At 45.3% G+C, this 27,774-nt stretch overlaps 1 protein-coding gene across 2 annotated transcripts in view; it reads right to left on the reverse strand.

Moving 5' to 3' along the window:
* Nucleotides 1-27,774, reverse strand: part of LOC124591732 (protein PRY1-like) — a 584,561-nt gene that overhangs the window by 414,824 nt on the left and 141,963 nt on the right. Inside the window, exon 1 of one of the 2 annotated variants that reach the window (XM_047131769.1) lies at nt 4,523-4,624. The exons of the other annotated variant lie outside the window; for it this stretch is intronic. The gene's annotated coding sequence lies outside the window, so the exon portion shown is untranslated. Of the gene's footprint in view, nt 1-4,522; nt 4,625-27,774 lie in introns of those variants that run through there. 2 annotated transcript variants of the gene reach the window in all.

The raw sequence follows: 27,774 nt of genomic DNA on the forward strand, positions 1-27,774 counted from the left end.
TCTGAAACGGATCTCCTGTAAACTGAAAATTTTATTGACCTGTGGTGACTAGTCAGTGATGTGGACAACTTAACATTCTTTGGACTGAGGGTAGGTGGAAGACTTTCCTGAATGTATCACTTTCAAGATCTTGTGCGGAAACTGAATGCTGCTGTCTTCACTGAAAGAAGAGATTCATTGTCTCTGACACTGAAACGCGAAGGCTTGTTCAATTACCTTTATTTCGCTACATTACCTCGCATGCTGTTATATTTATGCTGGAGCAATTCTGTGCACTCACCAAGATTACTCATTGCCCAGGAAAGGATTGTCAGATTGATCTGTAGCACCAGTTCGCGAACTTCGTGTAGGATGTTGTTCAGATGCCTCTGAATTCTGTCATTCCCATACATATACCATCATGGGATTATTTGTTGACAGTATAGACTCACTCCGACGGAACTGTAATACTAGACTAGAATACTAGACCGAAAAACGACATGTACTTGGACAACACTTTCCCAAGCGCTATACTGGATGGTGTGAACTATTAAGCGGCTTTCATTTTACATAGGCTTCCAGTAAAACTGAACAAAACTTGAGTGATAAATGCCAAGTATTCAGATCCAAGTTTAAATGTCTGCTATTCTTTATGTGAGTTCATCGTGGTGGTAGAGAATTTTTCTCTGGAATGTGTTATTTATTCGTATACTTCCGCAAAATTTTATTAATTCGTTAATTGTTTTGTGTACAAATTTTCTAATCAGATTTTGTAAATTATGTACTGACTCCTTTGATGACGGAGTAGCTTCGGCTCGTATGTTTCCACGTAACTAGGTAAATAAATAAATGTTACGATGTTTACGTTCTGAGATCTATGCAACTTTACGTGGAAATTATAGCAGTGAACAGACAACGAGAGTGAAAATGTCCTATGAGCGGAGCGTAGCTGATGAACAAGTGATTGCGAATGTAGCATGTTTACTGAGCGACAAACATGATGACTACCTCGACACGATAAGTGAAATGTCGTAATGAGTTCAGGCGTGGTTAACGAGCGACGCAAGAACAGCTGACTTCGAAGCGTGACAGAGTAGCGAAGGTCGAACCACAACAGCGCGCGAGTTTAAAGGGACAGGAACTAACTTGCTCAGGAACAAAAAGAGTATATGGTTTAAAAATAGCACCACTTCACTGCTAAACATAAAGAACAACTGATAGAAAATTATAGAGAATAAAGGCACACGTAAGGCAAGCATTAAGTTACTCTAAGCAAATATTCCGTCCCGATTATTTTATTTGGGTAAGAAACCAAAAACAATAAAAGTGGAAAACAGCAACGCAAAAAATACAAATATATCTTTAAACATACACTCTCTTGCGGTTCTGAATCAATGTAAACATGACTAGCGCACATCATCTTTTGTTGTGTAATATACCGTAAATAGCAGTCGGTGACTACGCGCACAAATTCTCATCTCAAAATAGCCACCTGTTTGTATATATGTTACACTTTCCCGGCGACGTTTCACAGTTGGTAAGGATGACAGGAAAACGCAGTGAATGTTCATGACAAAATTGAAATAAGTATTCGCATGGCATATTTTCTGAAAATAGGGATACGAGGCGCAGAAAGAAATTCAAGCGGCAAAAATATTGATACACTAATTCGACAAAAACAGTAAATCATTGGTGCATATCAAGCCACTCAATGAGTTCAGCATTTCGAGGGATACACTTATATAAAGACGATGTTTCGTAAATACATGTATGTCCTCCAGGTATTCCCCGCACAATATTCTAGAGCGAAAGCAACTTTGCGAAAATATCTGGTTTCGTTGACGTAACGTGGCAGCTTATATATATTTTTATGGAACTGGCAATAGCTGCTAAATGTTAATTACGGACAGCGGCTAAACCGTAACAATGAAACATTATACGCGATGTACAAGATTAACTGTGAAGGGCAGAATAAGGCCAACATCGACGGTTGGCTAAGGCTCATGATACAAAACATTGTAATTTTCACCACTTTAGAAAGCTTAAAGTAAATTTACCTGTCATAGACTTTGAAATAACTAATTCTGACCAGTTCTGTCGCGGCGTAACGTTATTTGTAAAACAGCATACTTAGACTCTGTTCTAAGTTTTGCTCAAAGTTAATGAGATTATTTGAATATCTTCGCCGAAATATATAGTAAGTCCACTAACGAGTAAGAACAGTGGTAAAGAATGACAGGTGTACGATGTAAACACAGAATAGGAGAACACCAGGCTCTGAACATAATCCAAGAAAATTAGTGAAGAAGTTTAACTACTGAGACCCCAAAACAATCAATTTTTACGAACTGCATTAATTGTTGTAACACGTGGACACAGCCTCTATAAATTCTGTAAGTGACATATGCCGCTCTTGGGTATAACTTTTTACTGTTCGCAGTAAGAACACTAACAACGGAAAGTAAAAGATGCCACTTAAGGGATGAACTGTAACCCTCGAACACATGCTAAACCTCTGGCAAAGCTTCTGATCAAACTTAAAGCCTTCATTTGGAAGAGCAGCAGCTTGTTTTCGTGACACATCCGTTGGCTTCAGTACACTAACTTTACGCCAGGGGTCGGTATTTTACTACGACCTTCATTAAACATAGTAAAAATAATTATAATAATAATGATGATGATGATAACAATAATAATACGTATGGTTACGCCAGTATTCAAAATGGACAAGCGGTGTCTCATTGTTCAGTACGCCTGTTTGCAACCTATAGTTATTCTCAAAACAAACTACTTGTAGCTGGTAGTTCGGGGTCGTTGGATCGAAATTAAAAATACCTGATCCCAGCGGAGAAAAGGGGGCTTCGACCGTAGACGTAAATGTAACAACATAATGTGCATATTCGTTGGCTTACGGTCTGTTACCTTTCAACCTAACCTAGACCTCTGAAAAGGATACAGGTCTGTTACCCCAAAATTCCGCACAATAAAACAGAATAATATAGCAGTCTTCTTACGAAACATGTAAACCCTTCATGAATCGTGTCGTACGAGCCTCGATAATATGTTTAATCCTACCGTATTCTGACACAGCAATCGGCCAAGAAACATTGTGAGAGATGTTTACAACGACTGAACAGTATAAACGCGTATAGACAAGAAATAAATTTTTGAGTCAAAATGAACGAGAGCGAGGAAGTTCTCGTCTGATAACGGAGCATATATGAGCACGGATCACTAAGTCATCACAACGTATGTCTAAGAAAACTAATAGAAATAATAGTGGCCGTAGCTACGTCACTGTTCAAACGGGACAGCAGTATCACGGTGTTTGATGCACCATTTTATTACAAGCTACAACCTGGAGTTAAGCTCAAAAGAAACTGCATGGAGCAAACAGAGCGGTGGCGGATGCAGAGGAAAGTACGATACGAATCGCCGACTTTGGCCAGTGACATAGGAAACATGCGATAAACGTCGTAAACAATATGGCGACTATAACGTGATGTTATTGGCGATTTTTTTTCAAACGTAGTAAGGTACAGAGAAATCTTAATTTTAATTATGAACAGTCTCAGTTGCAGCGTTTACCAAGAAATTTACATAGGTTTCAGTCGGGATAATCCAACCTTCTTCAGAATAACAGTATCTATCATTTGTCCATAGTGGACATCGTCAAGCTAAAACTACAAATCCATAAATTATCGTCAGAATGTAAAATTTATCTGGCACTGCCTCGGCCACAATGCCAGATAAATTTTACATTCTGACGATAATTTATGGATTTGTAGTTTTAGCTTGACGATGTCCACTATGGACAAACGATAGATACAGTTCTTCTGAAGAAGGTTGGGTTATCCCGACTGAAAGCTAGGTAAATTTCTTGGTAAACGGTGCAACAGGCTGTTCATTATTAAAATTAAAATTAATATTTATACAGTTGCTAACAGGGCCGCGAAATGTTGAAGATACAGAGAAATCTGTCACTACAAAATGGTTCAAATGGCTCTGAGCACTATGCGACTTAACTTCTGAGGTCATCAGTCGCCTAGAAATTTGAACTAATTAAACCTGAGTAACCTAAGGACATCACACACATCCATGCCCGAGGCAGGATTCGAACCCGCGACAGTAGCGGTCATAAGGTTCCAGGCTGTAGCGCCTAGAATCGCACGGCCACTCCGGCCGGCCTGTCACTACAATCAGGGTTTTGTTACTATCACATTCGTTGGTTTTGCTAACTCACAACCATATAATTACCTTCCAACCTAACATATACCTCGGGCGAAGCTGCAGGTCAGTGTGTCACCACAACCAGTTTTATTTATATATTGCTTTCAAATACGTTGGCTTCGTCAGCTAATAACAAAACTGTGGTTGAAAACACGAAACGGTGACGCGACAGTAGCCAGTAACACAACGTCATGGGGCCAAAGCCATCGACTCGTATCGAATATTCGTCTCGGAGTCTCTGCGTCGGGATCACGGCAGAGGAGCAGCGCGTGCCAGAGATTTGGCGGGAAAAGTCAGCTGCTGTCGGGCTCACCTTGTGGGGGTGCGCGTGCGCGTTGGGGTATCGATCCCCTTGGCAGGGGTAGTGCGTCGCGGCGAGGGCGACCCGTTGACCGCGGGGGCGGCGGCGCGGCGCGGCGAGGGCGCTCCATTGGCCGCGCCGGGGGCGGCGCGGCGCGGCGACGGCCCGCCGTTGGCCAGGCCGGGGGCGGCGGAGGCGGCGCGGCCGCGGCGCGCGCACGGCGAGCCGGCGCGGTCCCTGTCACGCTCCCGCTCCTGCCTCATCGAGAGCGCGCGGCACACTGGCCTGCCGGCGCCCGCCGCTGCCCCCGGCGAAGGCGCCACGCCGGCCACCGAGCTGAAGCGCACCGAGTTGGCGCGCCGCGCGGGCCGCTTGCTGGCCGCCGGGCTGTTGCCCGCGCTCGCACTCAGCGCCGTCGCCGTCATCGTCGTCGTCGTCGTGTTCGTCGTCGACGTCTCCGTCGGGCCCGGCATCTTCACTGCCTGCTAGCCCCTACCTCGGATGACACTGTTCCGCGAATATCTCGTCGCACTAGTTCATCACAATAGCTCACCCCGAAAATCACTCAATACCGTCCACCATCACCACTTTGCAAAGCGCGACCTCCACGCTGACTCTCCCGGCGATGAACTGTCGCAGCTTGCTGCCACACCGGAGAGACGAAACGCGTGCGGCGTATCGGACGAATCGAAGGCGACTGCAGCGCCTGGACACACGCGGCGTTATCAGGGCGAGGCAGCGCCGGAGCCGGCGGCGTGCGTACTACTAAGGGGACCCAGCGCCCGGACAGATAAACGCTGCCGCCGCCGCCGCCGCGGGCGCGACGCAGGCGCAATGCAAGGTCAGCCTCGCGAAGGAGCTGCGCACCTCAGAGGGGGACGCTCCGGCCAGTGGGCTGGCTCGCTGCTACCACCACTGCCGCTCCCTCTCTCTCTGCTGCCGCCCGCACATTATTGATACATACTGTCACACGTAAATGACGTAAGGTCTTATGGGACCAAACTGCTTAAGTTCAAAATGGTTCAAATGGCTATGAGCACTATGGGACTTTAACTTCTGAGGTCATCAGTCCCCTAGAACTTTGAACTACTTGTTGTTGTTGTTGTTGTTGTTGTGGTCTTTAGTGCTGAGACTGGTTTGATCCAGCTCTCTATGCTACTCTATCCTGTGCAAGCTTCTTCATCTCCCAGTACCTACTGCAGCCTACATCCTTCTGAATCTGCTTAGTATATTCATCTCTTGGTCTCCTCTACGATTTTTACCCTCCACGCTGCCCTCCAATACTAAATTGGTTTAGGTTTTCCGTGATTTCCCTAAATCACTCCAGGCAAATGCCGGGATGGTTCCTCTGAAAGGGCACGGCCGACTTCCTTCCCCATCCTTCCCTAATCCGATGAGACCGATGACCACGCTGTCTGGTCTCCTTCCCCAAAACCAACCAACCAACTAAATTGGTGATCCCTTGGTGCCTCAGAATATATCCTGCCAACCGATCCCTTCTTCTAGTCAAGTTGTGCCACAAGCTCCTCTTCTCCCCAATTCTATTCAATACCTCCTCATTAGTTATGTGATGTACCCATCTAATCTTCAGCATAGTTCTGTAGCACCACATTTCGAAAGCTTCTATTCTCTTCTTGACCAAACTATTTATCGTCCATGTTTCACTTCCATACATGGCTACACTACATACAAATACTTTCAGAAACAACTTCCTGGCGCTAAATCTGTACTCGATGTTAACAAATTTCTCTTTTTCATAAACACTTTCCTTGCCATTGCGAGTCTACATTTTATATCCTCTGTACTTCGACCGGCATCAGTTATTTTGCTCCCCAAATAACAAAACTCCTTTACTACTTTAAGTGTCTCATTTCCTAATCTAATTCCCTCAGCATTACCCGAGTTAACTCGACTACATTCCATTATCCTCGTTTTGCTTTTGTTGATGTTCATCTTATATCCTCCTTTCAAGACACTATCCATTCCATTCAACTGCTCTTCCAGGCCCTTTCCTGTCTCTGTCAGAATTACAATGTCATCTACATCTACATCCATACTCCGCAAGCCACCTGCCGGTGTGTGGCGGAGGGTACCGTGAGTACCTCTATCGGTTCTCCCTTCTATTCCAGTCTCGTATTGCTCGTGGAAAGAAAGATTGTCGGTATGCTTCTGTGTGGGCTCTAATCTCTCTGATTTTATCCTCATGGTCTCTTCGCGAGATATACGTAGGAGGGAGCAATATACTGCTTGACTCTCCGGTGAAGGTATGTTCTCGAAACTTTAACAAAAGCCCGTACCGAGCTACTGAGCGTCTCTCCTGCAGAGTCTTCCACTGGAGTTTATCTATCATCTCCGTAACGCTTTCGCGATTACTAAATGATCCTGTAACGAAGCGCGCTGCTCTCCGTTGGATCTTCTCTATCTCTTTTATCAACCCTATCTGGTACGGATCCCACACTGCTGAGCAGTATTCAAGCAGTGGGCGAACAAGCGTACTGTAACCTACTTCCTTTATTTTCGAATTGCATTTCCTTAGGATTCTTCCAATGAATCTCAGTCTGGCATCTGCTTTACCGACGATCAACTTTATATGATCATTCCATTTTAAATCACTCCTATTGCGTACTCCCAGATAACTTATGCAATTAACTGCTTCCAGTTGCTGACCTGCTATTTTGTAGCCAAATGATAAGGGATGTATCTTTCTATGTATTCGCAGCACATTACACTTGTCTACATTGAGATTCAATTGCCATTCCCTGCACCATGCGCCAATTCGCTGCAGATCCTCCTGCATTGCAGTACAATTTTCCATTGTTACAACCTCTCGATACACCACAGCATCATCTGCAAAAAGCCTCAGTGAACTTCCGATGTCATCCACCAGGTCATTTATGTATATTGTGAATAGCAACGATACTCCCCTGCGGCACACCTGAAATCACTCTTACTTCGGAAGACTTCTCTCCATTGAGAATGACATGCTGCGTTCTGTTTTCTAGGAACTCCTCAATCCAGTCACACAATTGGTCTCATAGTCCATATGCTCTTACTTTGTTCATCGGGGAACCTCAAAATTTTTATTTCTTCTCCATGGATTTTAATACCTACTCCGACTTTTTTCTTTTGTTTCCTTTGCTGCTTGCTCAATATACAGATTGAATAACATCGGGGAGAGGCTACAACCCTGTCTCACTCCCTTCCCAACCACTGCTTCCCTTTTGTGCCCCTCGACTCTTATAACTGCCATCTGGTTTCTGTACAAACTGTAAATAGCCTTTCGCTCCCTGTATTTTACCCCTGCCACCTTCAGAATTTGAAAGAGAGTATTCCAGTCAACATTGTCAAAAGCTTTCTCTAAGTCTACAAATGCTAGGAACGTAGGTTTGCCTTTCCTTAATCTTTCTTCTAAGATAAGTCGTAAGGTCAGTATTGCCTCACGTGTTCCAACATTTCTACGGAATCCAAAATGATCTTCCACGAGGTCGGCTTCTACCAGCTTTTCCATTCGTTTGTAAAGAATTAGCATTAGTATTTTGCAGCTGTGACTTATTAAACTAATAGTTCGGTAATTTTCACATCTGTCAACACCTGCTTTCATTGGGATTGGAATTATTATATTCTTCTTGAAGTCTGAGGGTATTTCGCCTGTCTCATATATCTTGCTCACAAGATGGTAGAGTTTTGTCAGGACTGGGTCCCCCAAGGCTGTCAGTAGTTCTAATGGAATGTTGTCTACTCCCGGGGTCTTGTTTTGACTTAGATCTGTCAGTGCTCTGTCAAACTCTTCGTGCAGTATCATATCTCCTATTTCATCTTCATCTACATGCTCTTCCATTTCCATAATATCGTCCTCAAATGGCGCCTATGGTCACGAAAACAGTTTTGTATGGTTGCAAATGTCGACCGACCGGCGCTTCTGTCTTTGCTGAGGCACCGCCCTCTCACGGTCCTTAATGGCGAATGTGTAAAGTGAGTCCGAAAACGGTATGCATGCGACAGCTGTCAGCTATGTTCCACTGCCACTGTGTATCTCTTTCCCAGGCACTGCCCTTGTATCATTCGCTCTTTCTATACCACAACCGCTGTCTACTATCCTCAAGTGTCCATTACTTAACGGTCTCATTCCCACTGCACTGTCTCCTATGTCAGCATATAAAAGGACCAATATCTTCACGTGCCAAAATATTTGCGAAAATTTTTAAAGGTGATGAAGAAGGCAGAAAGAGGAAGCTGGTACCCCACCCTTCTGAGTCCTTTAATAAACAGGAGTACGCCGGCCGCTGTGGCGGTTCTAGGCGCTTCAGTTCGGAACCGCGCTGCTGTTACGGTCGCAGGTTCGACTCCTGCCTCGGGCATGGATGTGTGTGAGGTCCTTACATCTACATTGATACTCCGCAAGCCACCCAACGGTGTGTGGCGGAGGGCACTTTACGTGCCACTGTCATTACCTCCCTTTCCTGTTCCAGTCGCGTATAGTTCGCGGGAAGAACGACTGTCTGAAAGCCTCCGTGCGCGCTCTAATCTCTCTAATTTTACATTCGTGATCTCCTCGGGAGGTATAAGTAGGGGGAAGCAATATATTCGATACCTCATCCAGAAACGCACCCTCTCGAAACCTGGACAGCAAGCTACACCGCGATGCAGAGCGCCTCTCTTGCAGAGTCTGCCACTTGAGTTTATTAAACATCTCCGTAACGCTATCACGGTTACCAAATAACCCGGTGACGAAACGCGCCGCTCTTCTTTGGATCTTTTCTATCTCCTCCGTCAACCCGACCTGGTACGGATCCCACACTGATGAGCAATACTCAAGTATAGGTCGAACGAGTGTTTTGTAAGCCACCTCCTTTGTTGATGGACTACATTTTCTAAGTACTCTCCCAATGAATCTCAACCTGGTACCCGCCTTACCAACAATTAATTTTATATGATCATTCCACTTCAAATCGTTCCGTACGCATACTCCCAGATATTTTACAGAAGTAACTGCTACCAGTGTTTGTTCCGCTATCATATAATCATACAATAAAGGATCCTTCTTTCTATGTATTCGCAATACATTACATTTGTCTATGTTAAGGGTCAGTTGCCACTCCCTGCACCAAGTGCCTACCCGCTGCAGATCTTCCTGTATTTCGCTACAATTTTCTAATGCAGCAACTTCTCTGTATACTACAGCATCATCCGCGAAAAGCCTTAGGTTAGTTTGGTGTAAGTAGTTCATTGTCTAGGGGACTGATGACCTCAGATGATAAGTCCCATAGTGCTTAGAGCCATTTGAACCATAAACAGGAGTACGTTCATTTTTTTTTTTTTTTTTTTTTTTTTGCGCTGCGACAGGAGCATTTTTCTGCTAGTTCCCTTCTTTTCCCTGCCACTACAGGTCATGTTACTCGGATGAAAAGAACTTTATTGGTCAGTAAAATTTTGATAGTATACTTACGTGAAATTGAAACAACGGAAAACTTATATAACTTTACACGTCAGACCGGACTTTGTGTGCTGAAAAATTTTGTATATGCTTCAGTACTACAACAACATGGGTTTCCCAGAACCCTTCTGATGATAAAGGAGACACTTTACAGCACATTTCCCCGTGCTACGTTAAGTTAAAAACTACGTTTTCGCCTCACACTGGATTTTGCCTGCGTATTTTACATGTACATGTAGGATAACTTTGAATCTGGGTATCTCGGAAAGGGATCAAGATAGGACGGCAATTTCGAAAGTTGTTCGACAACGGATATTGGAAATATATTGTAAAAGTTTCAGCCATCTTCTGTGCATAGGCTCCTTCGAATCCGCGGCTCGGTTTCAGTACCCAAGAACCATGGTTATCGGGTATTTTCAGGAACCGCCTATGGACTAATTAGTGCATCCATAAGCTTCTTACGGCGAGCCGTAGACCGCACGTAATGCAAAAAGGACCAACCGATTTGCTGCATTTGTCTAAGTTGGAGGAAGTGTGTGATATTCAAACTCGAACCTGTACTGTACGATAGTTAATGTAAAACGATTGTTGCATATGCAAATGGTCCCCAGCCCAAGGTGATAGAACGGTAGCGTCAAAGGTTTAGGGTGGCCCTTGGGCCAGGGACCATTTGTATACCAAACAGAACGTTCACCTTTCTATAACCGTCCTACATTACATGCTCAAAGTATGAATATGACACACTTCCTCCATCTTAAGCAAATGGAGAAAGTCGACTGGGTCCATTTGTATTAGATGGGGCCCACAGTCCGCCTTAAGGGCCCTATAGAGGCACGTTTAGTATATGGACTATTCCTGAGGAAACCAGAAAAACATAGTTTTGGGTACCAAAATCGAGCCGCGGGTTCCAAAACGGCTATGCGCAGCAAATGACTGAAATTTTTACGGTATGTTCCTAAGATCACGGTCCCGAACAGCTTTGAAAATTTTCGTAATATCTTCATCAGTTTCCAACAGCCTATTTGTACACGTAAAATCCTGTGCGAGCTGAAACTCTATAAACTGATGAAGCACGGAAAAATTTGCTGTAAAGTTCTCCGTTATTATCAGAATGGTTCTGGGAACACCACGTTGTTGTAGAACTGAAGCACTTGTAACATTCTCGTCACATAAAATCCGGTCTAAGGCGTAAAATTATATGGTTTTGTGTTATTTCAATTTCACATAGGTAAATTATTAAAGTTTTACTGACCCATAAAGTTGTTTTCATATCAGTGAGATGTAGGATGGAAAAGAAGAGAATCAGCGGAAAAATGCTGGTACCCGACTTTAGAGTCAGAGTCTTTTAATAAACAGCAGCGTATTCCCCCTTCGTTTGCTCCAACAGAAGCACAGTTCTTCAATGATTTCTTCACTTCAAGTCCCCTCCGTTCCGATCGGCGTCTAGCGACATCTTCCATAGCCTTTAGAGATCTCGTTTTCCTTGCGGTTTCTACTTCGACACTTATTTGTTACACTTTCTTCTTACATCCAGCCGGTATGCTGCAAGCATTTTACTCTCTTGTGATATCGCCAGATCTCTCTCCAAGAGAAGATTTGCAGCATAATTGGCGGGGCCCTTCAACCTGCTCGAGATTTTGACGATCTGTTGCGCCATTCGCCAGAATTTGGCACGATATCCCTCAAGAGGACGTCCGATTACTGTGTCAATCAATGGAAAGCCGAATAACTGCTTGCACAAGGGCCAGAGATGGACCAACGCGTTACTGGCTTTCTCAGTTTGTGATGCTCTTTCTCTTGTATAAATCATCGAATTTTTCTGAAATTGTAATCATTCGTTTGTTTTACATGTACATCACATCTACCAATTTCCGTCCCATTCGGGTAATCCCTTCGTGGTGCGTCTTTTTTTTTTTTTTTTTTTTGGCTTAGAGTGTGTACTAACACCTTCATCCAGGACAGTGGTTTCTCCAGTGCAGGGTTCTGTTTAGATACTAAAACTAAGGCGCTACACCGCCTGTCAGACCTTTGACGACTTCAGCGAGGCTATTCTAGTTAGCCGAGTGTGTTGTGATGATTCAGTGTGTGGGCTCGCAGGGGCAATGACGTGTTTGCGAATTGTGCTCAAGACAGCTTCTCCATTCTCCAACGCTCACAAGTTCCTGAAGAACTTTCCTTGAAAGGCGACACTGAATTTCAAACTATGACAGCGCCTTGACGTCACCGCTAATTTCAAATGTTGGCAGCTGCCACGTCCGGCAGTGCTTGGACTGGATATCTCGGATATAGAAATTTCTGACTGTTCAGTTTAAGTTTTCAGTTGGTCCCATATTTCGTAGTCCTCTTTAAACGTCTCACATTTTAAGCGTATCAACTGTTTTCGAAAGGAAAAAGGAAAACAGGAGACAGATTCGTCGTTAAGATAACTACACATGAAAAAATATTTCGCGTTCGATAAGGTGGGGATCGGCATTCACCTCAAATGATTTATAAACATAAAGAAAAACAGAAAGTGAGCATTTTATATCCTTATTAATTCCGAATAGAATCCGGAGTCATAACTGAACGAACCTGACACAAAAGATGAGAGACAGCGAAGAGGCGGGGGGAGGGGTGTGGCGAGGGGAGGGAGAGGGAGGGAGGGAGGGAGGGAGGGAGGGAGGGAGGGAGGGAGGGAGGGAGGGAGGGAGTGAGAGAGAGAGAGAGAGAGAGAGAGAGAGAGGGGCTACAAATTTGAGACGATGGATGAGGTGGATGGTTAAGGGGAAGGGGGGGGGGCAGAGAAAAGGAAGGATTGCTGAGTGGAAGGAGGTGGGTAAGAGATGGTGAGAGAGGGATTAAAGGGTGAAAGGGGGAGAGGGAAGCAAAAGGGTTGGAAGGATAAGACAAGGCGAGAGGCGGAAGAAAGGAAGAGGAAAAAAACAGAGAGCAGAGAGAAAGGGAAGAGAATTGCTCAATTGGTTGCAGTGGAGGGAGTGAAGAGTCTATGGGTGGAGTGTGATGCGTGGCAGAGGGAGGGGGTGGGGAGAGAGAATGAGGAATGGGAGGAAAAGGGAGTGGATGATTGTGAGAAGCTTTGCACGGACAGGAAAGGTAAGGAGCTAAATTTGGTATTTTCTACGTTGTGGAATTCTGCATAATGATCACGAAAACTTGCTCACATGATCTGAAAGAACGAGTGAGTGCATTCTGGATGATAAAAGGGCTATATTTTTATTGCGTAGTGTTGTGTATTGAAGACACAGTTGAACGTAGAACAACGAGACGTTGATTGACAACAGCATTCCACGTTTCTGCTTTGTCAGTGCTGATTCGCAACCTAATGTGTGAGTGAATGTTCCAGTTGAGTAAACCAGATACAGTACTCCATTTTACCGTAGAAGTCTAATGTGTCGACTATGTGTAGAATTTTCCACTTGCACGTTCTAGAACTGATAAAGACGTACTCAAATTAGCAAAGTCTTTTTTCTATTAATTACTGAATTACTATCTCTTCTTACTGTTGGTGATGTCGTAGGGACACCTAGCTCATAGCGCATTTATACAGTTTGGGTATGGACACTTACATTACTCATTTTATATCTTCTAATTTATCTCAGGAACAAAAGTTTGGAATTTTACCCAGCGTCGTTTGGTAACCGCTGTTTCGTATTTTGTTCATCATACTCTTATAGCTCTATAACATCTTGGATGAGCGTTACGTCGCCTCTTCCATCGGTAGCATCTGCTCCCCTCTTCCGTTTGTCCCTTCGTTAATAACGTTAGCGACAAGCCATTGAAGCTGTCCATTAGCTGCTAATTAATAGCGCTCATCTACTTGTACTTTAACGAAACTATATCTTATCACGCCAACCACTCTATTTCTTGCCACGAGAGAGACTAGAACTGGCTCTTAAAAGCAGTACATATACAGAGATATCATTTTCACAATGAATACATCCTACTTTAGCTCCTGTTACACTCGTCCTGTTACTGCTTGTACGACATTGATTCCCTAGAAAAAAAAAATAACTTCATCGTGGGTTCAGGAGCGTGGGACAGCGGCTGATCAATGAAATGTAGTAATTGTATCCCTAGAAAGTGATCATAAACCACGTTTACTTAATTGAGAACGCAGCTCTCGTCATACTATTTCATCTACTTGTCGTATGACAAAAAAGATCGATAAATTACACATTGTACCAAATGAATTACAGATCACAAATTCTACTAAAAACATCTGTCTGTTGCAGCATTTCACGTTCACATATCTGTATCAATATTAAATATCCTTCAGCTGGAGGTTATATTACGTCTTCCGGTGTATCTTTTCTTCGCGTACTCTTTGGATGGTGTAGTCCATGGTCTGTTTTGCTACTCTACAGACATTCTGGGCTCTAGGTCATACACTACCTTTGTAAAGTAGCCCTATTCCCGGCATGACGTACTCGGACCTAGTCTAGGTGGCAGAAAACTTTCTTCGGTAGTTCATATAGTAGCGATAGAAACCTTTGTTAGACCTCTCTCTCTTCCCATGAAAACTCCAGAAGAAAATACTGACGTAGCAACAAAAAATCAGCTTCTCACACGGCTCAGTGGGAGCGTGGACCGTTATCCTGTACGTAGCGGACTGGATATACTCTTGAGATACTGGAGCGTCACGTTTGTCACATTCTCTAATTGTGGACTGTTGACATCTCAGGTATAGTGGAATGGCGTCTGTAAGTGAATGGAGCCAAGGTGCTGGTGTGGAATTCAGCGTCCCAGTTACAATGAGCGTTGTCTCATGCCCTGCCTGCTCCTGTACCATACCAGTACATAATACTCTACAATAGAGTACTCTGTAGACTATGTGACGAAGCGTACGTTGTTCTTAATTATTTCGTTATTAAGTCGTTTTTGTCTTTATTGTTTTGTCCAGTTGCCGTGTTTTTTGTTTATTAAGGGATGGCCAAGGGTGATGCCAAGGTAGTTTGGATAATTTTTCTGGTTTCTTACCTTGTTGCAAAGTGAAACAATCAACTTTAAGTTCAATAAGTTATTATCTACATCTAAATCCACGGTTTATGGTTGAGGGTACTTTGTGTGTCTATTCCTGCTCGAGACATAAATAGTTCGCGGGGAAAGTGATTGCTGGTGTGCATCCGTGTGAGTTCGAATCTGTGTAATTTTACCTTAATGCTCTGTTGACGGAAATATACCTAAGTGAAAGCAATACACTGGTTGAATTACGCTCTCGGAACTTTAAAATAGACCATACCGTGATACAGAACGCCTCTCCTGCAGTTGGCTGAGCGTCTCCGAGATGCTGTAACCAAGCGCACTGCTTTACTTTGGATCTTGTCTATTTCCTCTATCAGTCCCGGATTGACGGGTAATATTCAAGTATTTGCCAAACGAGAGTTTTGTAAACCCTTTGTTGACGGACTACATTTCCTGAGGAATCTTGGTGAATCTCAGAGTCCGGCATCTGCCTTATGTACGATTATACGTTTACTCCCATACATTTTATGGAGGTCGAGTGCTTAACTCTTTGATTTGAATGTACTTGCGGATCTTCAGCCCATCTTGTAACATTCAATCATATTTTAAGAAGTTATTGCTGGAACGTGTCCCCTTGCTTCTAGGTGTTTTATATGACTGCTGTCATCAGCATGGCAGAATTTCTATGCCAACGGCCTTGCCGCAGTGGTAACATCGGTGCCCGTCAGATCACCGAAGTAAAGCGCTGTCAGGCTGGGCTAGCATTTGGATGGGTGACCACCCGGTCTGCCGAGCGCTGTTGCCAAGCGGGGTGCACTCAGCCCTTGGGAGGCGAACTGAGGAGCTACTTGATTGAGAAGTAGCGGCTCCGGTCTCGTGAACTGACATACGGTCGGGAGAGCGGTGTGTTGACCACATGATCCTCTATATCCGCATCCAGTGACGCCTGTAGGCTGAGGATGACATGACGGCCGGTCAGTACCGTTGGGCGTTAACGGCCTGTTCGGACAGAGTTTAGTTTTTTTTTTAAATTTTTAGAGTTTCTACGAGTTTACCATACCTTGTCAGAAGTGTAAAGGTTAAATACACTACTGGCCATTAAAATTGCTATACCAAGCAGAAATGCAGATGATAAACGGGTATTCGTTAGACAAATATATTATACTAGACCTGACATGTGATTACATTTTCATGGAATTTAGGTGCATAGATCCTGAGCAATTAGTACCCACAACAACCACCTCTGGCCGTAATAACGGCCTTGATACGCCGGGCATTGAGTCAAACAGAGCTTGGATGGCGTGTACAGGTACAGCTGCCCATGCAGCTTCAACACGATACCACAGTTCATCAAGAGTAGCGATGCGTATTGTGACGAGGCAGTTTCTCGGCCGCCATTGAACAGACGTTTTCAGTTGGTGAGAGATCTGGAGAATGTGCTGGCCGGGGCAGCAGTCGAACATTTTCTGCATCCAGAAAGGCCCGTACAGGACCTGCAACATGTGGTCGTGCATTATCCTGCTCAAATGTAGGTTTCGCAGTGGTCGAATGAAGGGTAGAGCCACAGGTCGAAACACATCTGAAATGTAACGTCCAGTGTTCAAAGTGCCGTCAATGGGAACAAGAAGTGACCGAGACGTGTAACCATTGGCACCCCATACCATCACGCCGGGTGATACGCCAGTATGGCGATGACGAATACACGCTTCCAATGTGCGTTCACCGCGATGTCGTCTAACACGGATGCGACTATCATGATGCTGTAAACAGAACCTGGATTCATCCGAAAAAATGACGTTTTGCCATTCGTGCACCCAGGTTCGTCGTTTACACCATCGCAGGCGCTCCTGTCTGTGATGCAGCGTCAAGGGTAACCACAGCCATGGTCTCCGAGCTGACAGTCCATGCTGCTGCAAACGTCGTCGAACTGTTCGCGTAGGTGGTTGTTGTCTTGCAAACGTCCCCATCTGTTGACTTAGGGATCGAGATGTGGCTGCACGATGCGTTACAGCCATGCGGGTAAGTTGCCTGTCATCTCGACTGCTAGTGATACGAGGCCGTTGGGATCCAGAACGGCGTCCGGTATCACCTTCCCGAACCCACCGATTCTATATTCTGCTAACAATCATTGGATCTCGACCAACTCGAGCAGTAATGTCGCGATACGATAAACCGCAATCGCGATAGTCTATAATGAGACCATTATCAAAGGCAGAAACGTGATGGTACGCATTTCTCCTCCTTAAACGAGGCATCACAATAACGTATCACCAGGAAACGCCGGTCAACTGCTGTTTGTGTATGAGAAATCGTTTGGAAACTTTCCTCATGTCAGCACGTTGTAGGTGTCGCCACCGGCGCCAATCTTGGGTGAATACTCTGAAAAGCTGATCATTTGCATGTCAGTGCATCTCGTTCCTGCCAGTTAATTTTCGCGTCTGTAGCATGTCATCTTCGTGGTGTAGCAATTTAATGGCCAGTAGTTTAGAAGATGATCCAGCACCAACTCAGAGTCATTGCCACAACGAACATCTAACCCAATGTCCACAGTACGCACCCGCAAATTTCGGTCAGGCAGCTATACTGTGCAGTTATCAAACGCAGCAAAACCACTACCGCCTCACGACCGTCGCGCCGCACACCTCTTCCCGGTTCCCTCGCTTCCGTCAGCTGCCAGTTGGCGAAATCTGGCGACAGGATGTGAGTCAGGGCGATCCCGCCGAGTCAATACGGGCGTGGGACCCTCTCAGCCCGTGATAAGCTCCGCCGCTGGGGGAACGGGAACGGCCTTTGCGCGGCCCGCGGCTTCCTGGTGGACAGCTGCTCCGCCACGACGCGGTACTTTCACTAGCGCCGAGCGGCCACACTCAACGCGGAACTCAGTTCGGTCACTGCGTCCACAAGCCGGGTGCAGTGGTCCTGCAGCGAGGGAGTTCAATTCGTTACCGATGATGCTTCAGCTCTCTAGCCCTTTGAAACATTCATTCCGTTTGCGCAGACTATAAAATATTCGCAGCAGTCTATTTTGTTGCGCGTCTCAGTCGTCACCTCTATTTGGCGAATAAGATACGCTGGTGTGCAAAACTTAAAAACGGGAGTAACTTTCCCATAATTTGTCACTGCCAGTTCAAATGGCTCTAAGCCCTATGGGACTTAACATCTGAGGTCATCAGCCCCCTAGACTTAAAACTACTAAAACGTAACTAACCTAAGGAAATCACACGCATCCATGCCCGAGGCAGGATTCGAACCTGCGGCCGTAGCAGCAGCGCGGTTCCGGACTGAAGCGCCTAGAACCGCACGGCCACAACGGCCGGACACTGCCAGTTACCATAGCTCCATGAAACGATGTATGGACGTAGAAAGAACTGGTGCAATATAGTACAGAAGGTAATTGAGAGTAATGTGCAATGAGGTGAACAGAAATGAGACTTTTATTTAAAGACAATAATTACATTGAAGTCACCGCGATTTATGATGGTCTCCTGCATTTCCAAAGGAACTTTGCATCGTAATTCTGGGAAACATGCATGCGTGTCCAAGGAAATTTTGATTGTAATTCAGAATAACACAGGCACTGCAATTTCGTATTTATCCGTCGACACCGGGCAAGCTACTGTGAAGTACAATATCTCGCCCGTGCGTGAATATACGTAATGGATGTACGAGTACAGGTTGTCGATACACGGTTAAAGACATGCGGAAATTTGCTTATATGGATATGGTGTCTGTTCTTTCGGACATGTCCGCATTGAAGACCTGCAGCCGTCTAGAACGAAATTAGAACTATATATAATACCTTCAGCTGCAGACGGGCGTTGATATACACTACTGGCCATTAATATTGCTACACCACGAAGATGACGTGCTACAGACGCGAAATTTAACCGACAGGAAGAAGATGCTGTCATATGCAAACGATTAGCTTTTCAGACCATTCACACAAGGTTGGTGCCGGTGGCGACATCTACAACGTGCTGACATGAGGAAAGTTTCCAACCGATTTCTCATACACAAACAGCAGTTGACCGACGTTGCCTGGGGAAACGTTGTTGTGATGTCTCGTGTAATGAGGAGAAATATGTGCCATCACGTTTCCGACTTTGATAAAGGTCGGATTGTAGCATATCGCGATTGCGGTTTATCGTATCGCGACATTGCTGCTCGCGTTGGTCGAGATCCGATGACTGTTAGCAGAATATGGAATCGGTGGGTTCAGGAGGTTAATACGGAACGCCGTGCTGGATCACAACGGCCTCGTATCACTAGCAGGCATCTTATCCGTATGGCTGTAACGGATCGTGCAGCCACGTCTCGATCCCTGAGTCAACAGACGGGGACGTTTGCAAGACAACAACCATCTGCACGAAAAGTTCGACGACGTTTGCAGCAGCATGGACTATCAGCTCGGAGGCCATGGCTGCGGTGACCCTTGACGCTGCATCACAGACAGGAGCGCCTGCGATGGTGTACTCAATGACTAACCTGGGTGCACGAATGGCAAACCCTCATTATTTCGGATGAATCCAGGCTCTGTTTACAGCATCATGATGGTCGAATCCGTGTTTGGCGACATCGCGGTGAATGCACATTGGAAGCGCGTATTCGTCATCGCCATACTGGCGTATCACCTGGCGTGATGGTATGGGGTGCCATTGGTTACACGTCTCGGTCACATCTTGTTCGCATTGACGGTACTTTGAACAGTGGACGTTACATTTCAGATGTCTTACGACCCATAGCTCTACACTTCATTCGATTCCTGTGAAACCCTACATTTCAGCAGGACAATGCAGACCGCATGTTGTAGGTCCTGTACGGGCCTTTCTAGATACAGAAAATGTTTGATTGCTGCCCTGGCCAGCACATTCTCCAGATCTCTCACCAACTGAAAACGTCTGGTCAATGGCGGCCGAGGAACTGGCTCGTCACAATACGCCAGTCACTACTCTTGATGAACTGTGGTATCGTGTTGAAGCTGCATGGGCAGCTGTACCTGTACACGCCATCCAAGCTCTGTTTGACTCAATGTCGAGGCGTCTCAAGGACGTTATTACGGCCAGAGGTGGTTGTTCTGGGTACTTATTTCTCAGGATGTATGCACCCAAATTGCGTGATAATTTAATCACATGTCAGTTCTAGTATAATATATTTGTCCAACGAATACCCGTTTATCATCTGCATTTCTTCTTGGTGTAGCAATTTTAATGGCCAGTAGTGTATATCAACGGGGACTGGTGAAAATGTGTGCCCCGACCGACACTCGAACCCGGGATCTCCAGCTTACATGGCAGACGCTCTATCCATCTGAGTCACCGGGGGCACAGAGGATAGCTACTGAAGGAATTAATTCATGATCAACTTTCAGCACCGATTTTTAAGGCAATGTTCCCGTAAGCATGGTACACATCAAGATTAATCGCCGGAAAATAAGTTTTTTTAAATGTAAAACAAGTCTGTTTTCAACCTAAACTTAGAAATTTATTTGCCACCTTACTGTTATTTCTCAATGATTTAGTCTACTTACCTTATTAACCCTCCAGTTCCTACCAATTTTGAAACAGAAAAAGACACGAAAGGAAAAAGTAACTGCACTTGGGAATCGAACAGAGGTTGTTTACCTTATGGGTACATCAGCGAGGGTTAATATTTTTTTCTTTCCTTGATTTCTAGCAAAATTTTGCCGATCCAATATTTGGTGATGAAAAATGCTGAGTTATCCATTACCTATCGATCTCGTCAATTTTTAAGTCGAATGCGCGTTATTAACTTCATGATGGGTTGTTTAGCCAAAATACCGCAGAATACTTTATTTTAGACTGTACACAGGCGACCTGCCAAATAGGAGCCTAATCGGTTGGCCGTTTCTGAGACCTTCCCCTTGTTAGTTGGAATCGATATCCAGCCGCTTAGAGCCTTTCTTACAAACAGAAGCAACATGTTTGTGTAGTAAATTTCACTCTCGGTTCTAATTACTTGTGGCTACACTGGCTACGTTTGGGAGCCGTGTTTGTGAAAAACTTATTTGTATTTTCTGCTACCAAACACATTTATTTGTTTTATTTTTCATTTAACATAGTGGAACGGGTTTCGAGCGTGTTCTGCTCATCTTAAGGCAGAAAACTGTTACTTAAAAATAAAATGTCTCAAGCTAAATTAACGTAAGACTTTTTGTTTACTGTTTATTGCTGGAGTAGCTGTTGGGGTATTTGGAGGGACGTTTTGTTGGTTGGTTGCTTGTACCTCTGGAATGTTGATGCTCGGTTCAGTACTGGAAAATCTATTCCAAGTACCTATGCAGGAGCACCAGGTGCAGGAATCAGCTTCACCCCCTACCTGACTAACGACTACGCGCTGAAGAGGATAATTACAACACTCCTACAGAATCGATGTTTTTTCGTCTACTTCCAAGAAAAACACAATGATGAAGAACTCAAAAGAACGTTCTCCGTCAAGGAAGTGTACTGTCACCTATTTTATTCAATGTGTACACTAACGATCAACCAGAGACTCAAGGATGCAAAAGTTTCATATGTGCTGATGACCTTGCTCTTGCTGCCCAGGGCAATCAGTTTGAAGATGTAGAGATAATGCTTACACACGGTCTACAACAGCTTGGTACTTACTATGAAAAGAATCATCTGGCACCCAATCCTAAGAAAACGCAAGTGTGTTCATTCCATCTGAAACATAAACAAGCTGACACGAAACTTGAAATATTCTGGAATGGAGTTGCACTAGAATATTGTTCCTACCCCAGGTATTTGGGTGTCACTCTCGACCGTACACTGATCTACAAGGAACATTGTCTGAAGCTGAAGTCTCCTCCAGAAACTGCCTTCTTCGGAAACTCGCGGGATCGACCTGGGGTACACATCCACAAACATTAAGAACAACAGCTCTTGCCTTATGATATTCTGCAGGAGAGCATGCTAGCCCAGTGTGGTACAGTTCAGTACATGCAAAACAGGTTGATGTAGCCTTAAATGACAGCTGTAGGATTGTTACATGCTGTCTAAGGCCAATCCCCGTGGACAAAGTTCAGTGCCTCGCTGGGATTGCTCCATGTGACATCAGAAGAGAGGTCGCCGCTAACATCGAGAGGCATAAATCAGATACAGTGACCTCACATCCACTCTTTGGACATCAACCTGCCAAGCCAAGACTGAAGTCCAGGAAGAGCTTCCTAACAACTTCACAGCCCTTAGAAGGATCAGCTGCGGCTACCCGACTCACCAGGTGGAAAGAAAGATGCGAACACCTGTCAAACTTCATGACACCACAAGAAAAAAAAAAAAAGGTTCAAATGGCTCTGAGCACTATGGGACTCAACTACTGAGGTCATTAGTCCCCTATAACTTAGAACTAGTTAAACCTAACTAACCTAAGGATATCACAAACATCCATGCCCCAGGCAGGATTCGAACCTGCGACCGTAGCGGTCTTGCGGTTCCAGACTGCAGCGCCTTTAACCGCACGGCCACTTCGGCCGGCACACCACACCACAAGAATCCCTGCCGCCTGGACACATGGAGAAGTGGGTCATCTGGAAGTCCTTGAACAGACTACGGACCGAAGTCGCAAGATCGAGGGACAATCTCATTAAATGGAACTTCCAACTGCCAAACGCCAACACAACACTGTGCGAATGCGGTGAGCTGCAGACAACCCGGCATCTGTCCAAATGTAGCTTACGCCCAACCAGCTGTAGCATGAAGGACTAATCGGCTGCAGCACCCAATGCTATCAAAGTTGCTCAATTCTGGGTGAATACTGTATAGTTTTCTTTGTATGTATTGAATATGTGTTCATTTTAGTGTACCTCTGACACGAATAAAGAATAAAGAAGAAGTTGGTTGGTTGGTTGATTTGCGGGAGGGGACCAAACAGCGAGGTCATCGGTCCCACTGGATTGGGGAAGGGTGGGGAAGGAAGTCGGCCGCGACCTTTCAAAGCAACCATCCACGCATTTACCTGAAGCGATGAAATCTAAATTAGGATGGTCTGACGCGGGTTTAGAACCGTCGTCTTCCCGAATGTGAGTACGAAGAGGGGGGGGGGGGGCAAGTTCAGGAGTTTGTGTCCATCCATTGATATCTTCTGCTGGTATGGAACTGTCTCGTTGTTTATTGGTGTCAATGATAGCAAATAACGAGACACAGCTCCACATCAGGAGGAGAAATTACTGGACATCAATTTCTAGCCAACCACTGTTCCCCCTCCCTCCAAACACCGACTCCAACAGCGAACAATCTGGTTTAAAAAATTTTATTTTTAAGTAACAATTTTCTGTCTGTATAAACGCCTGAAGATGAGCAGAACACGCTCGAACCGCGTTGCAATATGTTAAATGGTGGTGGTGGTTTTTGGGGGAAGGAGACCAGACAGCGAGGCTATCGGTCTCATCGGATTAGGGAAGGACGGGGAAGGAAGTCGGCCGTGCCCTTTGAAAGGAACCATCCCGGCATTTGCCTGGAGCGATTTAGGGAAATCACGGAAAACCTAAATCAGGATGGCCGGACGCGGGATTGAACCGACGTCCTCCCGAATGCGAGTCCAGTGTCTAACCACTGCGCCACCTCGCTCGGCATGTTAAATGGAACATAAAACAAAGAAAAGTAGCAGAAAATACAAATAAATACACTCATGCTCATAAATTAAGGATAATTGCAGAATGTGGTGCCACACAACGTAGTACTATACAAAACTGGTGCTAATAGTATAGGCACATAGGGAACAAAAATGGCTCAAATGGCTCTGAGCACTATGGGACTTGACTTCTGAGGTCTTGAGTCCCCTAGAACTTAGAACTACTTAAACCTAACAAACGTATGGACATCACACACATCCATGCCCGAGGCAGGATTCGAACCTGCGACCGTAGTGGTCGCGCGATTCCAGACTGTAGCGCCTAGAACCGCTCGGCCACCCCGGCCGTCATAGGGAACACACACGACACAGATCTGTAAGTCCACAGTATTGGTCAGAGGTTGAGAAAACCATCCCGAAAGACATGTACTACAAAACGCCACTCTTTCCTACGCATGTACCCCGACATAAATATGGGATATGATCACTATGCACACGTACACAGGCTGCACGACGGATTGGCATACTCTGGATCAGGTGGTCGAGCAGCTCCTGGGGTATAGCCTCCCATTCTTGCACCAGTGTCTATCGGAGCTCCTGAAGTGTCGTAGGGTTTAGAAGTCGTGCAGCGATACGTCGACCGAGAGCATCCCAGACGTGCTCGTTGGGGTTTAGGTCTGGAGAAGAGACAGGCCACTCCATTCACCTGATGTCTTCTGTTTCAAGGTACTGCTCCACGATGGCAGCTCGGTGGGGCCGTCCGTTATCATCCATCAGGAGGAAGGTGGGACCCACGGCACCCCTGAAAAGACGGGCATACTGGTGCAAAATGATGTCCCGATACACCTGACGTGTTACAGTCCCTCTGTCAAAGACATGCAGGGGTGCACGTGCACCAATCATAATCCCACCCCACACCATCAAACCACGACCTCCATACAGGTCCCTTTCAAGGTATCTGATTCCTGATTCACGCCAGATGAAAACCCGGCCAGAATCGCTGTTCAGACTATGGGCTCGTCCGTGAACATAACCTGGGACCACTGTTCCAATGACCATGTACTGTGTTCTTGACAACAGGCTTTACGGGCTCTTCTGTGACCAGGGGTCAGTAGAATTCACCTTGCAAGTCTCCGGGCGAATAAACCATGTCTGTTCAGTCGTCTGTAGACTGTGTGTCTGGAGAAAACTGTACCGGTGGCTGCGGTAATGTCCCGAGCAAGGCTACCTGCAGTACTCCGTGGCCGTCTGCGGGCACTGATGGTGAGATATCGGTGTCCTTGTGGTGTTGTACACAGTGGACGTCCCGTACTTTAGCGCCTGGACACGTTTCCTGTCTGCTGGAATCGTTGCCATAATCTTGAGATCACACTTTGTGGCTGACGGAGGGCCCGTGCTACGACCTGCTGTGTTTGACCAGCTTCCAGTCGCCATAGTGTTCTACCCCTCATAACGTCATCAATATGTGTTCTTTGAGCCATTTTCAACACACAGTCACCATTAGCACGTCTGAAAACGTCTGCACACTTACTCGCTGCACTAACAGACCTCTCTCTGCGTGTGTGGACTACTGCCAGCGCCACCGTGCGACGACCGCAGGTCATATATACCGCATGGTCATACCCCGAGGTGATTTAAACCCGCAAACCGCCCACCAGAGCGTTGTTTCACCATGTATCAGCATTATCCTTAATTTATGAGCATGAGTGTAATTACTGTCAATTCACCTACAAATTTATTCACGAATCCTTCCCACTGAACAGTGTACGCACAGTAAGTAAATCTTCGTTGTTTCCTACCCTTCCTGGTGTTGCAATTTTAATCACGGCGCAATGAAGCAGAGCCAAGTGGCAAAGCTGTACGCGGTGCCAAGCAGTCACCGGCGGTGCTGATAGCGGCGGTAAACGAAGTCCGCGGCGTGCAAGGACGCCGTGCCTGCCGTAATCGCTAATTATGCCATCGCGTCGTCAATCGCAGTCTTCCCTCCGGGAGACGGAGGCCTTCCGAGACAGTGCGATCCGCGCGCTGATGTAGGAGACACAACTTCTCTTCCCGTCGGGCGAAGTAGTACAGTGTTGCAGGCAATGGGTTCGTCTTAGAGACTCTCCGAGGGCAGTATCGTTGACAACTTTTACGCCCGTTTGTCTACCTGGTCTGGGAGTGGATCGAAAATTTCTTGACAGGCCGCACGCAGCGCGTTATCCTGGATGGATAGCTGTCGGCTAAAATAATATCTGGTATGCCTCAGGTGACTATAAGAGGACCGTCGCTGTTCATGTTGTACAAAAACGAGTTATCGAATAGTAGCAGTTGCTGTTTCAAGCTTTCCGCAGGGGATACAGCTATCGACGAGGAAATTATGAACGCTAAAAGTTAAACAATATCGTTAGATCTTGATAAAATACCTATATTGTACAAAGACAGCACCTTGTTATTTCTGTAGGGAAATGCAAAGTTGTTGTAGTTGCCGAAATAGTCAGTGATACTCCTTCTCTGTAATCGTCGACCCGATGGATGTACAACCACTGTTGCAACTTGTTTTGTATGTACGATATGTGTTTCTTATTTGTCTACCGAAATTGTAGTTTTCTTTTTTCATGTAACGGATGATCAGGGGGAGAACGAGTGACGCCTTAGAGGACGCATCGCGCCGTCAAATATCTCGTCACAAGACCCATTGTGCTGCGCGGAGTGGCCGCGCGGTTTGAGGCGCCTCGCGTTGTAGGTTCGAGCCCTCCCTTGGGCATGTGTGTGTTTGTTGTTCTTAGCATAAGTTAGTTTAAGTAGTGCGTAAGTCCAGGGACAGATAGCCTCTTCAGTTTGGTCCCTTTGGAATTCACACACATTGCATTGTGCCGATGGTCATCGTTTCTCGGAGCAACGTTCACATATGACCCCTATTATTTCCGCGAGATGTTTTTATCGTTAATGTTAATAGAACCGGATAACTTTGAGTTGAGTTATTAATGTGACGTTCTTGAATATTTGTCAGCTTACCATTGGGGAGAGTAAAGGTTACGTTTAGCGAGAGCTGGTGATTGATTATTCACATCGAGTGAATTTACTAAGATAAGAAAAACTATTTTTATCAAGTAAAATGTTTGTCTTTACAAGTTGCAAAGTCAGAGGAAGTCCTCACAAAACAATTTTAAACAAAATGATAACACTAGTCACCTCTGCTCTACGCATTCTAATTTCTTTTCGTTCACACACTGTAGAAAGCCGAAACTACAAACGAAGATAAATTTATATTCACAGACAATGACGAATTAGCACCGCATTGTTCGCTTCACGAAGTAAAAGCGTGCTGTCTTTTCAATGTCATATTAAAAAGTCACAAGCAGAGCAACTGATGACATAGATATGTTTGGGAATGACAGTGTAGAGAGAAGAAATACAGTGATTGATTAATCGGCTGTTAATGTTTGCCAAGTAGTAGGTGAAAAATATGCAGTTTTATTCGAGGTCGCTGCTAGAATTTGTTGGCTCATAAACGCCTTCAAACAGGTTTTTGAAACCTGTGCTTGTAAAATTTCATGCTATGAAAGTATGGAAAATTCTAAGCACTTTTTAATTCGACGGTTGTTCTGCAACCTAGCAAGTTATAGCATGACGCTGTATAGACGAATAATATATGATGATTGCGCAGTATTTTTCATCAACCACAGCGACGTAACAAATCTATTCGTCACCTACGTTGAAAAGAGAGGACTTGTACTTCCGCTCAGCTTGCTTCTGCATATGTAATCCTACTGAGAACAACTCGACTAATATTGATCCAGAGGTAGTTGCCTGATTTGACGATGACAAAGATTTTCAAAGGACAGAAAACAAAAAAAGTTGTTACTAAACGACAAAGGGACTATGACAATCAATTCACCGTTTACGGTCCGCAATTACGTAGCAGACAGACATCCCAGAATGTATTCACAAATCCCATTATTCTCCACCTAATAATACTAAAAGCTCTTCTCCACACTTAGAGCATTCTCGTTGCTATCTAGGTGCTACGTGGGGCACTCAATAAGTGATGCAACACTTTTTTTCTCGGCCAGAAAATGGTTCAAATGGCTCTGAGCACTATGGGACTTAACATCGGAGGTCATCAGTCCCCTAGACTTAGAGCTACTTAAACCTAACTAACCTAAGGACATCACACACATCCAAGCCCGAGGCAGGATTCGAACCTGCAACCGTAGCAGCAGCGCGATTCCGGACTGAAGCGCCTAGAACCGCTCGGCGACTGCGGCCGGCTTTCTCGGCCAGTTTCGGTTAAAAA

Source organism: Schistocerca americana, chromosome 1 (assembly GCF_021461395.2).
Source record: "Schistocerca americana isolate TAMUIC-IGC-003095 chromosome 1, iqSchAmer2.1, whole genome shotgun sequence".
NCBI lineage: Eukaryota > Metazoa > Arthropoda > Insecta > Orthoptera > Acrididae > Schistocerca > Schistocerca americana.